The sequence below is a fragment of the Saccopteryx bilineata genome, chromosome 3, assembly GCF_036850765.1.
Source record: "Saccopteryx bilineata isolate mSacBil1 chromosome 3, mSacBil1_pri_phased_curated, whole genome shotgun sequence".
NCBI classification, from domain to species: domain Eukaryota; kingdom Metazoa; phylum Chordata; class Mammalia; order Chiroptera; family Emballonuridae; genus Saccopteryx; species Saccopteryx bilineata.
Genome location: NC_089492.1, coordinates 228,713,586 through 228,735,613, shown reverse-complemented (window position 1 = coordinate 228,735,613; position 22,028 = coordinate 228,713,586).

Sequence of the window (22,028 nt, the reverse complement as noted above, 5' to 3'; positions counted from 1 at the left end):
AAACTTGTTTGTTTTGTACTCTTCAAGGTCTTGCCATAATAGTTGTTGTGCTTTGTGTTTATTATCTTTGGAGTTAAGGGCCAAGTAGCAATTCTGCTATTAGGTTTAATTAAGTTTTATTTACATATCATGCCTGTGTCTCTGTGCTGTAATTGTCTTCTTGGTATGTCAAATTGTACTCAGCTCTGTAAAACAGGAGTCAGTTTCAGTTTGAAAGCTCTTATCTTTCTCATCTATCTGTCTGTTTGAAATTTTACTATTCTATGTGTACTGGTAAACCTGTTTCCACCATTTGGATTCTATCTTGCCTAGACCTTGTAAAAGTCCTTTACAACACTGACTGATGTGAAATAAGGTTTAAAGACTAGTGTCTCACTCCCTCCTTCTACAGGATTTGGTTTATAAATACCATTTGTTTGAACTGACTTTATTTAGAATTTGATTATTATGTTATACACCAGCTTTCATTTTGTTCATATTCAAGATTCTAAAAAAAACAAAATAATTAATAATTCAAAGTGAAAAATAGCTTACTCCTCTTTCCAGACTGTAAAACTAAGAAAAAAAGAGAAATTAGGTCATTTAGATATCTTAAAGCCTTATGGAAATCTGAAAACTATTGTAATCCTGAGAATAATAGGAGAATTAACAGCTCTCCAGACCCTGTGCAGGCTGTAAATATGGGAAGGGTCATACTGCAACTTCAATGTAAAGGGAAAAAAAGGGGCCACTTTTCATATCCAAGCTGCCCATCCCCTCCCTTCTCTTCAGTCCACCTGGAAGGCTGCCAAGGTCAAATAAAGAGTCTTGCTTCTCTGAAATTATTAATAATACTGTAAAATATAAAACTATTCCAAAATTTTTTAACCAGGTGGTGAACAAAAGCATTAGATATTACAAATACCTTAATTTAATTAATGTCTTTTAAAAACAAACATAAAATATGTTTCTTTTGTCTGGGTTTACAAAAGGTTCCTGTTATCTTTGTTGTATCTTTTTTTTTTACAGAGACAGAGAGAGTCAGAGAGAGGGATAGATAAGGACAGACAGGAACGGAGAGAGATGAGAAGCATCAATCATCAGTTTTTCATTGTGGCACTTAGTTGTTCATTGATTGCTTTCTCATATGTGCCTTGACCATGGGCCTTCAGCAGACAGAGTAACCCCTTGCTCGAGCCAGTGACCTTGGGTCTAAGCTGGTGAGCTTTGCTCAAACCAGATGAGCCTGTGCTCAAGCTGGTGACCTTAGGGTCTCAAACCTGGGTCCTCTGCATCCCAGTCTACTGCACCACTACCTGGTCAGGCTGTATCTTTTGAAAATATAAGTTTCTTTGCCAATGAAAGAAACTGATCCTAAGGTCATGAAATATGTTCTTCAAAGTATCAATCTAAAATTGCTAATTACTAATTTAGTCCTCACTGAAAGTTAAGGTTTTTGGAAATTGAGAATTCTGATTAACTGGAAAGAAATTGTTTGGTTTTAATGATAGGGAATATAAGGTATGGAGGTATTTTGAAAGGAAAAAGAAAGAAAGTAGTTCTGAAAGCTGGTTATTTCTGAATAGAGAAAAAGGTTTATGTAAGTCTCAGAAGGTTTATGCAGGTTGTAGAAGGTTTGTGCAGAAGGAAGAAACAAAAAAAGAAGGAACTGAGAGAGTAAACAAAGGTGAGAAAAGGAGAAGAAGGAAGAATTTTAGAAGAAACATTGTCCTGAAATGAAAACAACAAGGAATACTGGGACATTGTTAGGGGCCTCAGGAGCTTGAGAAAATCACCCAAACTTACAGGTATTTCAGAAAGAAAGAGTCAGTGGCCTTCCTAAGCCACAACTACACAAACAAAAAAGTAGGAGTCAGGAGGAGAGACTCACCCACAAGAATAATTGTATAAGGCTCTTTTTACTCAATTTTTTTAACATTCCCTCATCTGGACTTACTACAGCTGAGAGGCATTTTATACCAGCCAAGCAATGGCCTAAGCCTCTCATGTTGTACCAGGATATATTAGCTGGCTCTGAGTGGCAGATTCTGGTCGAATTGCTAACCTGGGGATGAGGGTATGCTGCAATTTTGTCATGAGCAGGTTCTCTTTGAATACCAGTGAGGAATGTGAAGCATTATCATGAGTTGGCATCAGCCCCTAGGAAGCAACCTGGATCCAGAGATCCAGAAGCTGATATTTAGTCTGCCTCCAGGAATGAACTAAAAAAGGATGAAGACACCTAGCTCACTCCCAAGCACTCAGGGGGCACGTGACATTATCTGGAGTGCTTTGAAGCATCTAACTGGGCTTACTGAAGAAGTTTTGCAAAATACAGGAATGCCTGTGTCCCCTCAAAACCTATTTCTCTCTATCCTTACATATATACTGCTCACAAAAATTAGGGGTATTTCAGACGTCAGAGAAATGGCACCATGAGGAGTGCAACTGACATATCTCCCCAAAATTTCAACAAGTTCATCAATCAGAGACAGAAAAATCTATCCTTGGAGCATATGGAAGTTTCACACACTGAAGGTGAAGGTAGGATCGAGTGAAAAATTGACTAAATATATAATCAACCCTGAAGGAAATAAGTTGGACAAAGAAACACTCTGCCTTCCTCACTAACCTGAGCAAAGGCTTCTTTCACTTGGAACTGAGAGTTGGGGGGGGGGGGCTAAGGGTGTGGAGGAAGCTAGGCTGCAGCACGAATATTCATTCAAGCCGAGGAAAGAGTGTGCCTGTGGTGAATCAGTCCATTTGAGCAGATGCCCACGTGCCGCGAGCAACCACCAGCTAGCAACCCCGCCGCCAGCGCACGCCGTGAGCAACCAACGGTGCACGAGCAACCACCCACGCCATGAGCAGCAGCTGCCAGTGGCACAGGGAGTGCACCAAAGTGAAGAACTTCCCTACGCTCAAGCTTCACACAAGCTTCTCTAGGTGGGCGGGGCGCCTCACCCAGCCACTCAAGCTAACAATCAAGCATTGGAGGAGGGGTGCACAGGCAGCTTGCAGTCTTTTCTGGAGAAATTCCGTGGATCCAATCGCTGAAATTAGCTTAACCCACAGGCTACTCACCTCCCAACTGACCTACACAGCTCTAATTGTCAAGATCTGTCTCACTTCAGTGATCCAAGACAAGAGGCTTGATATTTTTTAGTGCCTCTTGCTAAAGGGGTGGGGGAAACTTCTGATTGGCAGAGCTTTCATACTCAGGGATATAAACTAAAAAGAGGGACTTGGAAGATGTTAAGACCTCCTGTACTGCAGCCAGTGACTAGGGAATTTTCTTCCCAGCTGAAATAGGTTACAAAGTGTGGAAAGCCTGGGGAGAGTGGTCCCACAGAGTGCTAGGTGTGCTGAACAGGCCTGGAGGCTCATAGAAAGTCACTCTGAGTGCAATTGGCTCCCAGCCCCGCCTGATTATGCTGGCGGCTCTGACTGCCAGAGCCTTACCCAGAGCCCTGCATTGCGTGGGGATAGAGTGGGGATTTGCCAGCTCTTTGAGCCTCTTACTCCCAAGACAGAGGCAATGGCAGCCTCATAGCTGGATCATCAGGCTGCTAATTCAGGAAGGAGAGACTAGGAGAGAGGTTCTGGGAAAACGGACTCTCTCATTGTTGGAGCCTGCAAACGCTAAGCCTTGACTACCAACGAGACTGAAGCCAAATATATTGACATCACTGTAGAGTCTCATCAACTGAAAATCTCGACCTAAGAATACCACAGGGACAGAGCCTGGGGTACAGAGTCACCGATCAGGAAGAGGGAGAGGAAAGAAAAAGGAAGAAGAAGTTAACCTCTCAAAATCAAGAAAAATCCACAGACTTTATAATTTGTTCCATTATATATTTGTTTCTTTCATCTTCTTGCCTTTATTATTATTATTTCTACTTCTTCCACCTTAGTCCTTTTATTCTCTGCTGGTATTACTCTTGGCTTTTCTTGAACTACACTACCAATAGGTGTTACATTTTATTTTTTTTCTTCTTCCTTACTCTCCATGAGGGTTACACTCCAAAACCCTTAATTCTCTCTCTTTTTTTTTCTTTTTTTTTCCTTTCCTTTTCCCCTTTTTCTTATTTCTCCCTTTCTATTAGTTTCTTCTTTTCTCCTTTTACTTTCCCTCTCATTCAATCCTCAATCACAAACAAATGTTTAATTTGGGACTCAAGTTTTTTTTGTTTGTTTTTTTTGTGGCATTATGGGTGCTTTTTACTTTGCTTTTTAACTCATTAGCATTCCTCCCAACCCAAGATCTCCATTCTATTCAGTCTTTGCTCCACTTAATACAATAGTTTTTTTGTTTTTCTTTTTCCTATTTTTCTCTTATCCCTCTCATTATATCTCTTAGTCGACCATCACTTACAAGGAAATCATTTTATACTTGACACAAATTTTTTCCTTTTTTGCATTTTGTGGGTCTCTACTTCCTTTTTTGCCCCTTGAACACTTCCCCCCAACTCAGGCCCTCTGTTATAGGCAGTTTTTGTTCCATTTAGCATAATATAATTAACAGTTCATCACGATATTTTCCTAAGGAGGAGGGGAGAGGAGGGGAAGAGAAGAAAAGGGGAGGGGAATAATAAATTATTATTGTTTTTTTGTGTGTTTTTTTCCCAAAATTTTTTCCATTTTTTTTTTACTTTTTATTATATATTAATTTTCATTAGTGCTATCAACAAGACCACCCTCAGATGCCATTAAGGAACAGGAAATCAAATATCATAGATACAAAAGAAAGAGAGGTAACACAGATAGATGAGGAAAAATCTATGGAGAAAAAATTTAATATATTGGAAACCTTGGAGCTAAATGACAGAGAATTTAAAATAGAAATTCTAAAAATCCTCTGAGATATACAAGAAAACACAGAAAGACAATTTAGGGAGCTCAGAAACAACTCAACGAATACAAAAAATATATTACCAAGAAAATTAAAACTATAAAAACAAATCAAATAGAGATGAAAAACTCAATTCATGAACTGAAAAACAAGGTAACAAGCTTAGCTAATAAAACAGGCTAGACAGAAGGTAGGATTAGTGAAATAGAAGGCAAGCAACTTGAGGCACAACAGAGAGAAGAAGAGAGAGACTCAAAAATTTTAAAAAATGAGAAAGTCCTACAGGAATTGTCTGACTCCATCAAAAAGAATAACATAAGAATAATAGGTATATCGGAGGGAGAAGAGAGAGAAAATGGAATGGAGAATATATTCAAACTATTAACAGACGAGAACTTCCCAAGCCTGTGGAAAGAACTAAAGCCTCAAATTCAAGAAGCAAACAGAACATCGAGTTTTCTTAACCACAACAAACCTACTCCAAAGTACATCATAACAAAAATGGCACAAACCAACGACAAAGAAAAAATTCTCAAGGCAGCCAGGGAAAAGAAGAATACAACATATAAAGGAAGGCCTATTAGATTATCATCAGATTTCTCAGCAGAAATTCTACAAGCTAGAAGAGAGTGGACCTCAATATTTAAAGTTCTGAAAAAGAGGAATTTTCAGCCAAGAATACTATACCCATCAAAGCTATCCTTCAAGTAGGAAAAAGAAATAAAAACATTCACAAATACAGAAATGATGAGGGAATTTATCATCAGAAAACCCCCACTCCAGGAAATAATAAAGGGGGTTTTCCAAACAGATTCAAGAACAAAACAAAACAAAACCACAAGTAAAAGCTCCAACAAGAACACAATAAAACCAAATTTAAACTGTGGCAACAAAATCAAAAAAAAGGGGGGGGGGGAAAGAATGGAGATTAACAGTAGCAAAGGACGATGAAGTGCAGAAACACTCATAAGATAGGGTACTACAATGAACATGGTAGGTACCCTTTACATTACTTAATGGTAACCACCATTGATAAAACCACCACAGAAGCACATGACTTAAAAAAGGTAGCAACAGAGGAAAGAAGTATGGAATACAAACAAACAAAAAAATGATGAAAAACAAAAGAGAAGAATCAAACAAGATACAAAACTAACAGAAAGCAATGTATAAAATGGCAATAGGGAACTCACAAGTGTCAATAATTACACTAAATGTAAATGAATTAAACTCACCAATAAAAAGACACAGAGTAGCAGAATGGATTAATAAAGAAAATCCAACTATATGCTGCCTACAAGAAACACATTTAAGCAACAAGGATGAAAACAAATTTAAAGTGAAAGGCTGGAAAACAATATTCCAAGCAAATAACATAAAAAAAAGCAGATGTAGCAATACTGATATCTAATAATGCTGACTACAAGACAGAAAAAGTACTCAGAGACAAAAATGGTCATTTCATAATAATTAAATGGACACTGAATCAAGAAGACATAACAATCCTTAATATATATGCACCAAACCAAGGAGCACTAAAATATATAAGACAGCTACTTATTGACCTAAAACAAAAACTGACAAAAATACAGTCATACCTGGGGACCTCAATACACTGCTGATGGCTCTAGATCATTCATCCAAACAGAGAATCAATAAAGATATACTGGCCTTAAACAAAACACTAGAACACCTGGATATGATAGACATCTACAGGACACTTCATCCCAAAGCGACAGAGTATACATTTTTCTCTAGTGTACATGAAACATTCTCAAGAATTGACCATATGTTGGGGCACAAAAATAACATCAGAAAATTCAGAAAAATTGAAGTTGTACCAAGCATATTTTCTGATTATAAAGCCTTGAAACTAGAATTCAACTGCAAAAAAAAGAGGGGAAACCCCACAAAAATATAGAAACTAAACAACATATTTTTAAAAAATGAATGGGTCAAAGAAGAAATAAGTGCAGAGATCAAAAGATATATACAGACAAATGAAAATGACAATACGACATATCAGAATCTCTGGGATGCAGCAAAAGCCGTAATAAGAGGGAAATTCGTATCACTTCAGGCCTATATGAACAAACAAGAGAGCCCAAGTGAACCACTTAACTTTACACCTTAAGGAACTGGAAAAAGAAGAACAAAGACAACCCAAAACCAGCCAAAGAAAGGAAATAATAAAAATCAGAGCAGAAATTAATGAAATAGAGAACAGAAAAACTCTAGAAAAAATTAATAAAACAAGGAGCTGGTTCTGTGAAAAGATCAACAAAATTTACAAACCCTTGGCAAGACTTACCAAGGAAAAAAGAGAAAGGACTCATATAAACAAAATCCAAAATGAGAGAGGAGAAATCACCACAGACATCACAGATATACAAAGAATTATTGTAGAATACTACGAAAAACTATATGCCACCAAATTCAACAATCTAGAAGAAATGGATAAATTCCTAGAACAATACAACCTTTCTAGACTGAGTCAAGAAGCAGAAAGTCTAAACAGACCAATTAGCAGAAAGAAAATAAAAAAAACTATTAAAAACTTCCCCAAAAATAAAAGTCCAGGCCCAGACGGTTACACTAGTGAATTCTATCAAACATTCAAAGACGACTTGGCCCCTATTCTACAGTAGGTCTTCCAAAAAATTGAAGAAGAAGCAATACTTCCAAACACATTTTATGAGGCCAACATAACCCTCATACCGAAACCTGGCAAGGATGGCACAAAAAAGGAAAACTACAGACCAATATCTCTAATGAATACAGTTGAAAAAATACTACAGAAAATACTGGCAAATCGAATACAACAACGTATTAAAAAAATAATACATCATGATCAAGTGGGATTCATCCCAGAATCTCAAGGATGATTCAACATACATAAAACGGTTAACGTAATACACCATATCAACAAAACAAAGAACAAAAACCACATGATCTTATCAATAGATGAAGAAAGGCATTTGAGAAAATGCAAAACAACTTTATGTTTAAACACTCAACAGAATGGGTATAGAAGAAAAATATCTCAAAGGCCATATATGATAAACCATCAGCCAACATCATATTAAAGGGCATTAAACTGAGGACTTTCCCCCTTAAATCAGGAACAAGACAGGGTTATCCACTCTCTCCACTCTTATTTAACGTGGTGCTAGAAGTTCTGGCCAGAGCAATCAGACAAGAGAAAAAAATAAAAGGCATCCATATCGGAAAAGAGGAAGTAAAGGTATCACTTTTTGCGGATGATATGATCCTATACATGGAAAACCCCAAAGACCCCCTAAAAAGACTACTAGAAACAATAAGCCAATACAGTAAGGTCACAGGATACAAAATTAACATACAAATGTCCATAGCTTTTCTATATGCCAACAATGAAATATTAGAAAACGAACTCAAAAAAATAATCCCCTTCATGATTGCAACAAAAAAAATAAAATACCTAGGAATAAACATAACAAAGAATGTAACGGACCTCTATAACAAAAACTACAAAGCATTGTTAAGGGAAATCGAAAAAGATACAATGAGATGGAAAAATATTCCTTGTTTGTGGATAGGAAGAATAAATATAATCAAAATGGCCATATTACCCAAATCTATTTATAAATTTAATGCAATTTCCATCAAAATTCCTATGACATTCTTTAAAGAAATGGAACAAAAAATTATCAGATTTATATGGAACTATAAAAAAAACCAAATAGCCAAAGCAGTTCTAAGGAAAAAGAATAAAGCTGGGGGCATTAAAATACCTGACTTCAAACTATATTATAGGTCCACGACAATCAAAACAGCATGGTATTGGCAGAAAAGTAGACACTCAGACCAATGGAACAGAATAGAAAGTCCAGAAATAAAACCACATATATATGGTCAAATAATTATTGATAAAGGGGCCAACAACACACAATGGAGAAAAGAAAGCCTCTTCAATAAATGGTGCTGGGAAAACTGGAAAGCCACATGCAAAAGAATAAAATTCGACTATAGCTTGTCCCCTTGTACTAAAATTAACTCAAAATGGATCAAAGACCTAAATATAAGACCTGAAACAATAAAGCACATAGAAGAAGACATAGGTACTAAACTCATGGACCTGGGTTTTAAAGAGCATTTTATGAATTTGACTCCAAAGGCAAGAAAAGTGCAGGCAAAGATAAATGAATGGGCTACATCAGACTAAAAAGTTTTTCTCAGCAAGAGAAACTGACAACAAGATAAACAGACAGCCAACTAAATGGGAATTGATATTTTCAAACAATAGTTCAGATAAGGGCCTAATATCCAAAATTTACAAAGAACTCATAAAACTCAACAACAAACAAACAAACAATCCAATAAAAAAATGGGAAGAGGACATGAACAGACACTTTTCCCAGGAAGAAATACAAATGGCCAACAGATATATGAAAAGATGTTCATCTTCATTAGTTATTAGAGAAATGAAAATCAAAACTGCAATGAAATACCACCTCACTCCTGTTAGATTAGCTATTATCAACAAGACAGGTAATAGCAAATGTTGGAGAGGCTGTGGAGGAAAAGGAACCCTCATTCACTGTTGGTAGGAATGTAAAGTAGTACAACCATTGTGGAGGAAAGTATGGTGGTTCCTCAAAAAACTGAAAATAGAACTACCTTATGACCCAGCAATCCGTCTACTGGATACATACTCCCAAAACTCAGAAACATTGATACGTAAAGACACATGCAGCCCCATGTTCATTGCAGCATTGTTCACAGTGGCCAAGACATGGAAACAACCAAAAAGCCCTTTAATAGAAGACTGGATAAAGAAGATATGGCACATATACACTATGGAATACTGCTCAGCCATAAGAAATGATGACATCGGATCATTTACGACAAAATGGTGGGATCTTGATAACATTATAAGGATTGAAATAAGTAAATCAGGAAAAACCAAGAACTACATGATTCCATACATTGGTGGGACATAAAAACTAGACTAAGAGACATGGACAAGAGTGTGGTGGTTACCGGGGGTGGGGGGGAAGATGGGCGTCGGAAGGAAGCATGGAGAAGGGAAGGGGGAGGGGGAGGGACACAAAGAAAACTAGATAGAGGGTGATGGAGGACAATCTGACGGGTATGCAACATAATTGAATGACAAGATAACCCGGACATGTTTTCTTTGAATATATGTACCCTGATTTATTGATGTCACCCATTAACATTAATAAAAATTTATTTTAAAAAGTTAAGGGTATTTCAAAATGAATGTAAAGTGATAAAATATCCTCTAATATTTGTGAACAGTATATTATGTGAAGTCTCATGAGGTAAGATGCCTCTTTACTCTTTTTCTCTGTACCCTGCTTTTGGTAAGTTCCACTCAAACCCATATATATTGTGCTCATATTTTAGATCTCCATCTTTGATGTTATTACCTGGGTTGACTTTGAGCCATTGCTGTTGTCCAATGACTCCCAGGTTATGGGAGCTTCTTGGCTGCTCCCCTCAGGTCTCAAAGGGACTGTGGGGCAACATGTGGGAAGGATAGATATCACAGTTATTGGTTGAAATTATTTTAAGACTGGGTTTGTTTGGGTTTTTTTATCAGAAGAATCACTCCTTTGTTTGTAGAATCTCTCCATTCCCTCTATCTCCACTTCATATTGTGTGCCCATCTCACAACAATAGTACATGAATTACTTTGTTTATAATCAATCAGATAGAATGGAGGCTGCACAATGTCAATTATTTGTGTGGGTGTTGGGGGTTGGTGCCGCCCTTCACCCTAGAGAAAATTTATCTAAGCCTCATATTCCTGTCTGCAGTCATCCATGGTTGACATTAAAGAACACAAAAGAACTTAGCTGGAATGTGTCAGTCCACTAATTTTTCTGTTCCTCACTCAGCAGCTAGAAAACTGGGACCGCAAGGATTGCTAGAACAATTCAACAACACCAGGAGGAGTTGGAGTATGTCCTACCATTATTCTGAAAGGCCTTTATGGAACCTGGGATTGGCAGAAACCTGCCTTAAAGAATATGTTGTCCTTCTGAGCTGTCATTATCTCAGGAATTCACTTACTCCTTGCTTCAGAAAAACATTTGTAGAGCAGCTCTCTCCTTTTTCCCCTCATATTTTTTGTCATGGTCAATACTGCAAAAATGGCTCTCTTCATCTTAATTGTAACCTTAACAGTTTTACTACCCTGTTGGTCACATAAGTTTGTAAATAATGATATATATGTTTGCTCACTTATAGTTTGCATTGGGTGTGGGGGACAAGCTGTAAGCAGGCAGGGTTGTTATACCCTAAGGCTTAGTTTTAAGACTAAGGCTTTCCCACCCTAAGTGACTTTGTATCAGAGACTTCCTTGTTTGTATATTGGATTAAAGGTTTTGATTTCTACACTATAAAATGGGGCAGACCGGGAGCTTGCTCTCTTTTGGTTCCTGAGATTAGTATTATAGAAGAGAACAGAGAAAGGCTACTTGGAGGAGAGGAGAAGCAGCCAAACTGATGGAGTGCTGAAGGAGAATCCAGTTTGTGCAGAGAGAAGTAGATGGAGAACAGAGGTGAATAAAGCTGGTGAGGTACAAACCTTTGATCCTAAGAAAACTCAGATAAGTAACTGCCTTTGAGAGCCCTGAGTGGAAAGGGAAGTGTTTCCCCACTGTGTGTATTTCTTGCCCTCCGGGTATAAGCTGGGATTAAAGGTGATGGCCTACCTGTTTTTGGCTTCATTGTTTCATTACCATCTGTCCAAATCAAATGCAAACTTGCACAGGCCAGGCGGTTGTAATGGTGGCCGCAGCAACTGACTTTACACCCCCCTACATGGGTAACTAATAATTCTGTAGCTAATGTAATGACCTGTACCAGGCAGACATATTTTTTCTTATGGCCTCTCTGGCTCCTAATATTTCTATTGTGAGTTTTACCTTCATGCAGAATTAACACTGGGACCATTTTAATACCACCTTCTGGGCCAATCAGAGTTGGGTTACTTCATTACCCATCATAATGTTACCATCGTGAATATTATCCATATATTTATTCTCTGGCAGCATACCCAGGCATGGGTTTCCATTAATCTCACCTAGCTGTGGATGAGTAATTCTGCTCTGGAGCATGTCACCCGAGCTCTGGAACAAGTCACTCAAGCTCTGGAACATGCTTGGGTTAAGAGATTTATTGGCATTTTAATTGCCACCATAGTAACTGCCACAGCTCTAGTTGCCATGGCTTCTATGGCTGCTGTTGCCCTGTCTCAGTCCATCCAGACTGCACAGCATGCTAATTCCTATCTCCAGATTGTTACAACTGAACTTCAGTCTTTAACTCAAAATTCGTCAAGAAATTCTCTTACACCTAGATGCACTGGAAGCTGCTGTCCTCTGGATTGGCGATCCACAACCCACTATGTAGAATTATCAACAGCTTACATGTGACATAAAATTTCAGACAATGTATGTCACTCCTGTTTCCTTTAATTCTACTGAATCTACTGACTATTCAGCACCATCTTCATGTCGACTCTCAATCCCTATTAGGTCAAGACATTCATGACTTACAGAGAAAGTTGCAGAACCCAATAGGTCAGCTCAAGTACGAGGCTGAAAATATAACCTTGAATCACCTCAGTGATCTAGCTCAATGGCTTAATGCTAAAAGTTGGTTACAAGGTCACACTTTATAACTTTGAGTAATGCTAGATCTTGCTATCATTTGTTGCTGGATTTTTGTTTGTTTGTTTTGGTGTTTTTGCAGTCCTGAATACCCTCTGCTGTCCATTCTGGATGACCCTGCATGCATAAGCTATGCTTGCCCTTCACCTTCCACTGCAACTACCACCACCTGTAGAAGAATGTCCTCCAAATCTATTGAAGATTTGAACTCCTAAAAGCTCAAAAAAAAAGGGAGATGTAAAGGCCCAGAATAGAAATTTAGAACAGTGACAGAGTTCAGTGCCCTGAGGCAAAGGCCACAATGGCTTTTTACTGACAGAAGTAGTGAAAGCAGGATTGTGCTGAATGTAGCACAATAGGGATAGAATTAGCAATTCTGATTAATCAATAGGTGGGGACATTTGAGCTAATTTGCTTGCCCTTTATTCTGCTCTAAAGAAGTTTCCTTTCCAGACTTTCTCATTCTCTTATCATTTTCTTCTCTGCTTTCTGACTTCCTCATTCTTGTCCCTGCTTCTATTTTGTGTGTGTCAATAAATACCCATAAGGACTGGGGGTCAGGGTCAGGATTATGAGATAGTCTCCCCTAGGTAGTTCGGTGCATGCCATGTGGTCTCCAGGTAATCACTGTCTCCAGGACACCATTCAATTTGATAAATGAAATGATGTGAGTAACCATGCTATTCTACTTTCCTTTGTGAGATATATTGATGATAAAGACTTCAGAGCAGAACTAGGCTGTTGTCTTGATCTATCTGGTTGGACCACTAGTTCAGAGATATTTAATGCTCTTAATAAATACTTTAAAGCAGAGGTCTTGGATTGGGGTAAGTGCATTAGAGTGTGCACAAACGATGCTGTGAGCATGATTGGACATCATTTAAGAGTAGTTTAGTTGGAAAAATAAAGAATGTTGCTGTAAAGTCAGTAGCTGCGGCCACCATCACAGCCACCTGGCCAGTGCAGATTCGCATTAGATTCAGACAGATGGTCATGAAACATTGGAGCCAAGAACTGGTGGGCTATTACCTTTAATCCTAGCTTGCAATGGTGGGCAAGTAAAAACACACACTGGGCTCCAAAACCCACTCATTCAGTGCTTACAAAGCTACTGACTTATCCGAGTTTCCTAGAATCAAAGTTTTCTAGCTCACTAGCCTTATTCACCTCTGTTTCCCATCTCCTTCTCTCTGCACAAACTCTGCACAAACTGGCTTCTCCTTCACCACTCCACCATCTGGGCTACTTCCCCTGGCCTCCTCCAGTTGGCCTTTCTCTGCTCTCCAACAGGATGGGCTTCTTCTAGAATGTAATCACTATTCTCCCCCGGAACAATGTGATCTCTCTTTCTTTTAAAACCTTTTGGCGCAAAAGCCCTCCTCCAACACATATTAACATAATCATGCCCATCCCAAGCAGGAAGGGCAACTAGTATCATCACCTGAGAGACGGGCTTTCATGTGGGCTGTGCCATCTTGAACAAAGTGAGCATAATATATTTTATCTGCCCAACAGTTGCACATTCAGAAAAATTGTCGACATATTATATGATTCACCAACAACATTTAGTTGCAAATAAATTTTAAACAGTGATGAATGATTCAGCAAAGATTATTAATGATATTTATATTAAGGTTTGAACTCCAAACTGCTCACAACCCTATGTGAAATCATAGATTCATAACACTAATATTTCATTCTCTATATGGAACTGAGGTGGCTCACAATTGGAACGGTCCTTTCATGGTTTTTTGAGCTGAGAGAAGAAGTGAAACTGGTTTTGGAAAGGCAAAGATCTTCATTAGCAAAGCTTTGTTAACTGAAGGATGGATGATTAAGCTTGCATATATGACAGAGGTATAAAACCTCTTAAAGGAACTAAATATTTCTCTTCAGGGGCTTAATACAAACATTTTTGCTCTAAAAACATAAGACACATCCAGTAAAAAGAAACTTGTTCTTTAGGAAATTCACATTCAGAAAGAAGGTGTAGAAATATTTCCACTTTTATAAGACTTTTTGATTGCTACAGACATCAACCAAAAATTCATAGTTAATATAGTAAGTCAACATTTAAGGACATTAGTTCAAAACTTTGACCATTATTACCTTGAAAATGGGATCTCTGTAAAGGTAATCTCTAGATCAATAATCTATTTATGGAAGATGTCAATTTCTGCTCCCTTAATTATTGTGAGAAAGAAAAACTGATAGATTAATCTTTTGATGTCTCTCTCATGTCCAAACATAAAATACAATTCTTGTTCCAATTTTGGATATCACTGGAAGAAGAATACCCATATCTTATTTACAAAGTTATTGAATTTTTAATTGTATTTTTTATTACCTATTTGTGTGAGAAGACTTTTTTGGCCCTATCACTTATAAAAACCAAATGGAGAAACAAAATGGATGTCAATAAAGCACTTTGTTTCTCAGAAACAAAACCGCAGCCTCAGTTATCAAGTGTTCTTGCAAAGTAGTAACATCAGATTTTGTACTAGCTTTACTTGAATCAAATACTGCTCTCCAGAAATTTCAGTTTCATTATATTGAAATAATATTTTTCACTGTTTATCTGGTTATTTCAGAGAATTTTCATATTTTAATTAAAAGATAATGCATGAAATGTTAATAATGGTTCTAATTTCCACCTTAGAAGTTCTTGAAATAATTCTCTTATTTTCACAGGTCCTTAAGTGTATACAATTGAAAACCAGTGCATTAAACTATGTTGCAGGAGGTAATCAGATATTGATAATAAATTGACCTGTTACCTTCACCTGGGTAATTGGAGATTTCTCACCCACACCCTGTCCTTCCAATGTAAGCTTTTTTTAAAATTAATTTTAATGGGGTGACATTGATAAATCAGGGTACATATATTTAGAGAAAACATCTCTACGTTATTTTGAAATTTGATTATGTTGCATTCACATCACCCAAAGTCCAATTGTCTTCCATCACCTTCTAACTGATTTTCTTTGTGCCAACCCTTCCCTCCCTCCCCCCCACATCCTGTAACCACCACACTCTTGTCCATGTCTCTGAGTCTCATTTTTATGTCCTACCTATGTATGGAATCATATAGTTCTTAGCCCGCGGGGGTGGAGGCAAAACCCCAGAAGAGGCAGAGTGCTGCGACTGAGCTGAGCTTGGCACGCAGTCCTGCCCAGTGGTAGAGCCAAGGCTAGCAGCCATTCCTCGAGCAGGATCCTCCTGCAAGGGCAGGGCAAAAGCCCAGAAACAGGCGGAGACCTGTAGCTGAGCAAAGGTCCTTGCCAGTGCCCTCAGGACCGAGCATAACGTCACACACAGGGGCGGGGCAAAGGCCAAGGCCACCAATGCTTGTGCACACGAGTGCGTGATCACAGCCACTCCCATGAAGAGAAAATGCGGAGGCAGAGAAATACAACACAAATAAACCAAGAGAAATCCCCAGAAAAGGACCTCAGTGAATCAGATATAACCAAATTATCAGATGCAGAGTTTAAAATAACGATTGTTAGGATGCTCAAAGATATTAGAACAACAATAGATGGTCATTACGAAAACCTAAATAAAGAGATAAAAATATAAAAAATGACATTGAAATAATAAAAAAGAATCAGTCAGAAATGACAAATACAATATCTGAAATAAAGAATACAATGGAAGGAATTAAAAGCAGGATGGATGAAGCAGAGAATTGAATCAGTGAGTTAGAGGACACGATAAATAAAGGCACGGAAGCAGAGCAGAAAAAAGAAAAGAGACTCAAAAAGTCTGAGGAAACTCTAAGGAGAAACCCAAAGAAACCAACACCAAGACACATCATAATTAAAATACCAAAGCTAAATGATAAAGAGAAAATATTAAAAGCTGCTAGAGAAAAAAAAACTATCACCTACAAAGGAGCCCCCATAAGGATGACTTCTGACTTCTCAACAGAAACACTTGAGGCCAAAAGGGAATGGCAAGAAATATTCAAAGTAATGCAGAATAAGAACCTACAACCAAGACTACTTTATCCACCAAGGCTATCATTTAAAATGGAAGGAGAAATAAAAAGCTTTACAGACAAAAAAAAACTCAAGGAATTCACTGCAACCAAACCAAAGCTGCAAGAAATGCTAAGGGAGCTGTTGTAAACAGATCAAAGGGAAAAAAAGAATATAGCAAAAGAGGAATACAGTTTTAAAGAAAAAAATGGCAATAAACAATTACATATCAGTAATAACCTTAAATGTTAATGGATTAAATGGTCAGATCAAGAGACATAGGGTAGCTGCGTGGATAAGAAAACAGGACCCATACATATGCTGTCTACAAGAGACACAACTTAAATTAAAAGATGCACACAGACTAAGATAAAAGGATGGAAAAAAAATATTTCACACAAATGGAAATGAAAAAAAAGCTGGGGTAGCAATACTTATATCAGACAAAATGGACTTTAAAACAAAGACCATAGTTAGAGATAAAAAAGGTCATTACATAATAATAAAGGGAGCAATCCAAAAGGAAGATATAATCATTATAAATATCTACGCACCTAATATAGGAGCACCTAATATATAAAGCAGACTTTGATGGACTTAAAGGGTGAAATCAACAGCAATACTATAATAGTAGGGGATTTCAATACCCCATTAACATCATTAGATAGATCCTCAAGAAAGGAAATTAACAAAGAAACAGCAGACTTAAAGGACATATTAGATCAAATCAATTTAATAGATATCTTCAGAACCTTTCACCCTAAAGCAGCAGAATATACACTTTTCAAGCGCTCATGGTACATTCTCTAGAATAGACCACATGTTTGGGCAAAAAAGCGGTCTCAACAAATTTTAAGAAGATTGAAATCATATCAAGCACTTTCTCTGATCACAATGGCATTAAACTAGAAATCAACCACAATAGAAAAATTGAAAAACATTCAAATACTTGGAAACTAAATAGCACATTATTAAATAATGAAAGGGTTAACATTGAGATCCAAGAAGAAATTAAAAAATATCTAGAAACAAACGATAATGAGCATACATCAACTCAAAATTTATGGGACACAGCAAAAGCAGTCCTGAGAGGGAAGTTTATAGCATTACAGGCATACCTCAAGAAGCTAGAAAAAAGCTCAAATAAACCACTTAACCCTGCATCTAAAAGAACTAGAAAAAGAACAGCAAGTAAATCCCAGAGCTAGTAGAAGGAAGGAAATAATAAAAATCAGAGCAGAAATGAATGACATAGAGGCTAAAGAAACAATACAGAGGATCAATGAAACCAGGAGCTGGTTCTTTGAAAAGGTAAACAAGATCGATGAACATTTAACGAGACTCACCAAGAAAAAAAGAGAGAGGACTCAAATAACTAAAATTAGAAACAAGAGTGGAGAAATAACAACTGACACAACAGAAATACAAATATCGTAAGAAAATACTATGAAGAACTGTACACCAAAAAACTAGACAACCTAGATGAAATGAAAAAATTCCTTGAATCATATAATCTTCCAAAAATCAATCTGGAAGAATCAGAAAACCTAAACAGACCAATTACAACAAATGAGATTGAAACAGCTATCAAACAACTCCCAAAAAAGAAAAGTCCTGGGCCTGATGGCTTCACAGATGAATTCTACCAAATATTCAAAGAAGAACTAACTCCTATCCTTCTCAAGCTATTTCAAAAAATTCAAGAGGAAGGAAGACTTCCAAACTCCTTTTATGAGGCGAGCATAATTCTGATTCCAAAACCAGGCAAAGACAACACAAAAAAAGAAAATTATAAGCCAATATCTCTGATGAACTTAGATGCAAAAATCCTCAACAAAATATTAGCAAACCGGATCCAGCAATATATGAAAAAAATCATACACCATGATCAAGTGGGATTTATTCTTGGGAGGCAAGGATGGTACAATATTTGCAAATCAATCAATGTGATTCATCAAATAAACAAAAGGAGATAAACCACATGATAATTTCAATAGATGCAGAAAAAGCATTTGATAAAATTCAGCACACATTCATGATCAAAACTGTCAGCAAAGTGGGAATACAGGGAACACACCTCAACATGATAAAGGCCATCTAGGACAAACCCACAGCCAACATCATACTCAATGGGCAAAAATTAAAAGCAATCCCCTTAAGGTCAGGAACAAGGCAGGGGTGCCCCCTTTCACCGCTCTTATTCAACATAGTTCTAGAAGTCCTAGCCACAGCAATCAGACAAGAAAAAGAAATAAAAGGCATCTGAATTGGAAAAGAAGAAGTAAAACTATCATTATTTGCAGATGATATGATATTGAATATAGAAAACCCTAAAGTCTCAGTCCAAAAACTACTAGACCTGATAAATGAATTCGGCAAGGTGGCAGGATATAAAATCAATACTCAGAAATCAGAGGTATTTTCATACACTAATAAAGATCTGTCAGAAAGAGAAATCAAGGAATTAATCCTCTTTACCATTGCAACCAAAAAAATAAAGTACCTAGAAATAAATCTAACCAAGGAGATTAAAAACTTGTACTCGGAAAATTATAAAACATTGATAAAAGAAATCAGGGAAGATACGAATAAGTGGAAGCATATACCATGCTCATGGTTAGGAAGAATAAACATCATTAAAATGTCTATATTACCCAAAGCAATTTATAAATTCAATGCAATACTGATTAAAATACCAATGACTTACTTCAAAGATATAGAACACATAGTCCAAAAATTTATATGGAACCAAAAGAGAACACAAATAGCCTCAGCAATCTTGAAAAGGAAGAATAAAGCAGGAGGTATCACACTTCCGGATATCAAGTTATATTATAAGGCCATTGTACTCAGAACAGCATGGTACTGGCATAAGAACAGGCACATAGATCAATGGAACAGAACAGAGAACCCAGAAATAAACCCACAGCTCTATGGACAACTGATATTTGACAAAGGAGGTAAGGAAATACAATGGAGTAAAGACAGCCTCTTCAACAAATGGTGTTGGGAAAATTGGACAGCTACCTGCAAAAAAATGAAACTAGACCACCAACTTACACCACTCACAAAAATAAACTCAAAATGGATAAAAGACTTAAATGTAAGCCGTGAAACCATAAGCATCTTAGAAGAAAACATAGGCAGTAAGCTCTCTGACATCTCTCGCAGCAATATATTTTCTGATTTGTCTCCACAGGCAAGTGAAATAAAAGACAGGATAAACAAATGGGACTTTATCAAACTAAAAAGCTTCTGCACAGCTAAAGACAATAAAAACAGAATAAAAAGACAAACTACACAATGGGAGAATATATTTTTTTTCATAATTTATTTATTTATTTATTTATTTATTTTTAATAAATTTTAATTAATGTTAATGGGATGACATTAATATTTCAGGGTACATATATTCAAAGAAAACATGTCTAGGTTATCTTGTCATTAAATTATGTTGCATACCCCTCACCCAGAGTCAGACTGTCCTCCGTCACCCTCTGTCTAGTTTTCTCTGTGCCCCTCCCCCTCCCCCTAACTCTCTCCCTCCCTCCCTCCTGCATCCTCCCTCCCCCCACCCCTGGTAACCACCACTCTTTTGTCCATGTCTCTTAGTCTCGTTTTTATATTCCACCAATGTATGGAATCATGTAGTTCTTGTTTTTTTCTGATTTACTTATTTCACTCCGTATGATGTTATCAAGATCCCACCATTTTGCTGTAAATGATCTGATGTCATCATTTCTTATGGCTGAGTAGTATTCCATAGTGTATATGTGCCACATCTTCTTTATCCAGTCTTCTATTGAAGGGCTTTTTGGTTGTTTCCATGTCTTGGCCACTGTGAACAGTGCTGCAATGAACATAGGGCTACATGTGTCTTTACGTATCAATGATTCTGAGGTTTTGGGGTATATACCCAGTAGAGGGATTGCTGGGTCATAGGGAGAATATATTTGACATAGCGTCTGATAAAGGGTTAATAACCAAAATTTATAAAGAACTTGTAAAGCTTAATACCAGGAAGACAAACAATCCAATCCAAAAATGGGCAAAAGAAATGAATAGACACTTCTCCAAAGAGGACACACAGATGGCCAATAGGCATATGAAAAAATGTTCAACATCACTAATGATTAGAGAAATTTAAATTAAAACCACAATGAGATATCACTCACACCAGTCAGAATGGCGCTCATCAATAAAACAACACAGAATAAGTGCTGGCGAGGATATGGAGAAAAGGGAACCCTCCTGCACTGCTGGTGGGAATGCAGACTGGTGCAGCCACTGTGGAAAACAGTATGGAGATTCCTCAAGAAATTAAAAATCGAACTGCCTTTTGACCCAGCTATACCACTGTTAGGAATATACCCCAAGAACACCATAGCACTGTTTGAAAAGAAGAAATGCACCCTCATATTTATGGCAGCATTGTTCACAATAGCAAAGATCTGGAAACAGCCCAAGTGTTCATCAGAGGACAAGTGGATTAAAAAGCTTTGGTATATATATATATATACATACATACTGTGGCATACTACTCAGCCATAATAAATGATGACATAGGATCTTTTACAACAACATGGATTGGCTTTGATAACATTATACTGAGCGAAAGAAGTAAATCAGAAAAAACTAAGAACTATATGATTGCATACATAGGTGGGACATAAAGGTGAGACTCAGAGACATGGACAACAGTGTTGGGGTTACAGGGTGGGGGGAGGAGAGGGAGGGGGTTGGGGGAGGGAAGGGGCACAAAGATCATGGCTTTTCAGCATTTGCCATATATATTTTCCCTTTAATCTATAGACAGACAGCAAATATTTACTTATGGTGTTTCCACTATAAAGACTGCTGTCTTAGGGACAAATGCTGATGAACTATTTCAGCAGTTCCTCCTTCTTCAAAGACTTATATGTCAACATAGAGCTCCATGTTTCATAGGACATACTCAAGCTGACTCCATGCTCCCTGGAGCTTTAGCATACGGAATGCCCTTTTTTTTTTTCCTTTTCTTTTCCTTTTTTTTTCTCTTTTCTTTTCTTTTTTTTTTTTGTTTTTTTTTTTTTTTTTTTGGTTGTATTTTTTCTTTTATTTTATTTTTTGTATTTTTCTGAAGATGGAAATGGGGAGGCAGTCAGACAGACTCCCACATGTGCCTGACCGGGATCCACCTGGCATGCCTACCAGGGGGGAATGCTCTGCCCATCTGGGGTGTTGCTCTGTTGCAACCAGAGTCATTCTAGCACCTGAGGCAGAGGCCATGAGGCCATCCTTAGTGCCCGGGTGGCTTTGCTCCAGTGGAGCCTTGGCTGCGGGAGGGGAAGAGAGAGACAGAGAGGAAGGAGAGGGGGAGGGGTGGAGAAGTAGATGGGCACTTCTTCTGTGTGTTCTGACTGGGAATCAAACCCAGGAATCCTGCACACCTGGCCAATGTTCTACCACTGAGCCAACCGGCCAGGGCCTAGGAATGCCCTTGTTGATCAAGCTACCCAATAGAAAATTATATGGAGCAACCATGACAGACCGAGC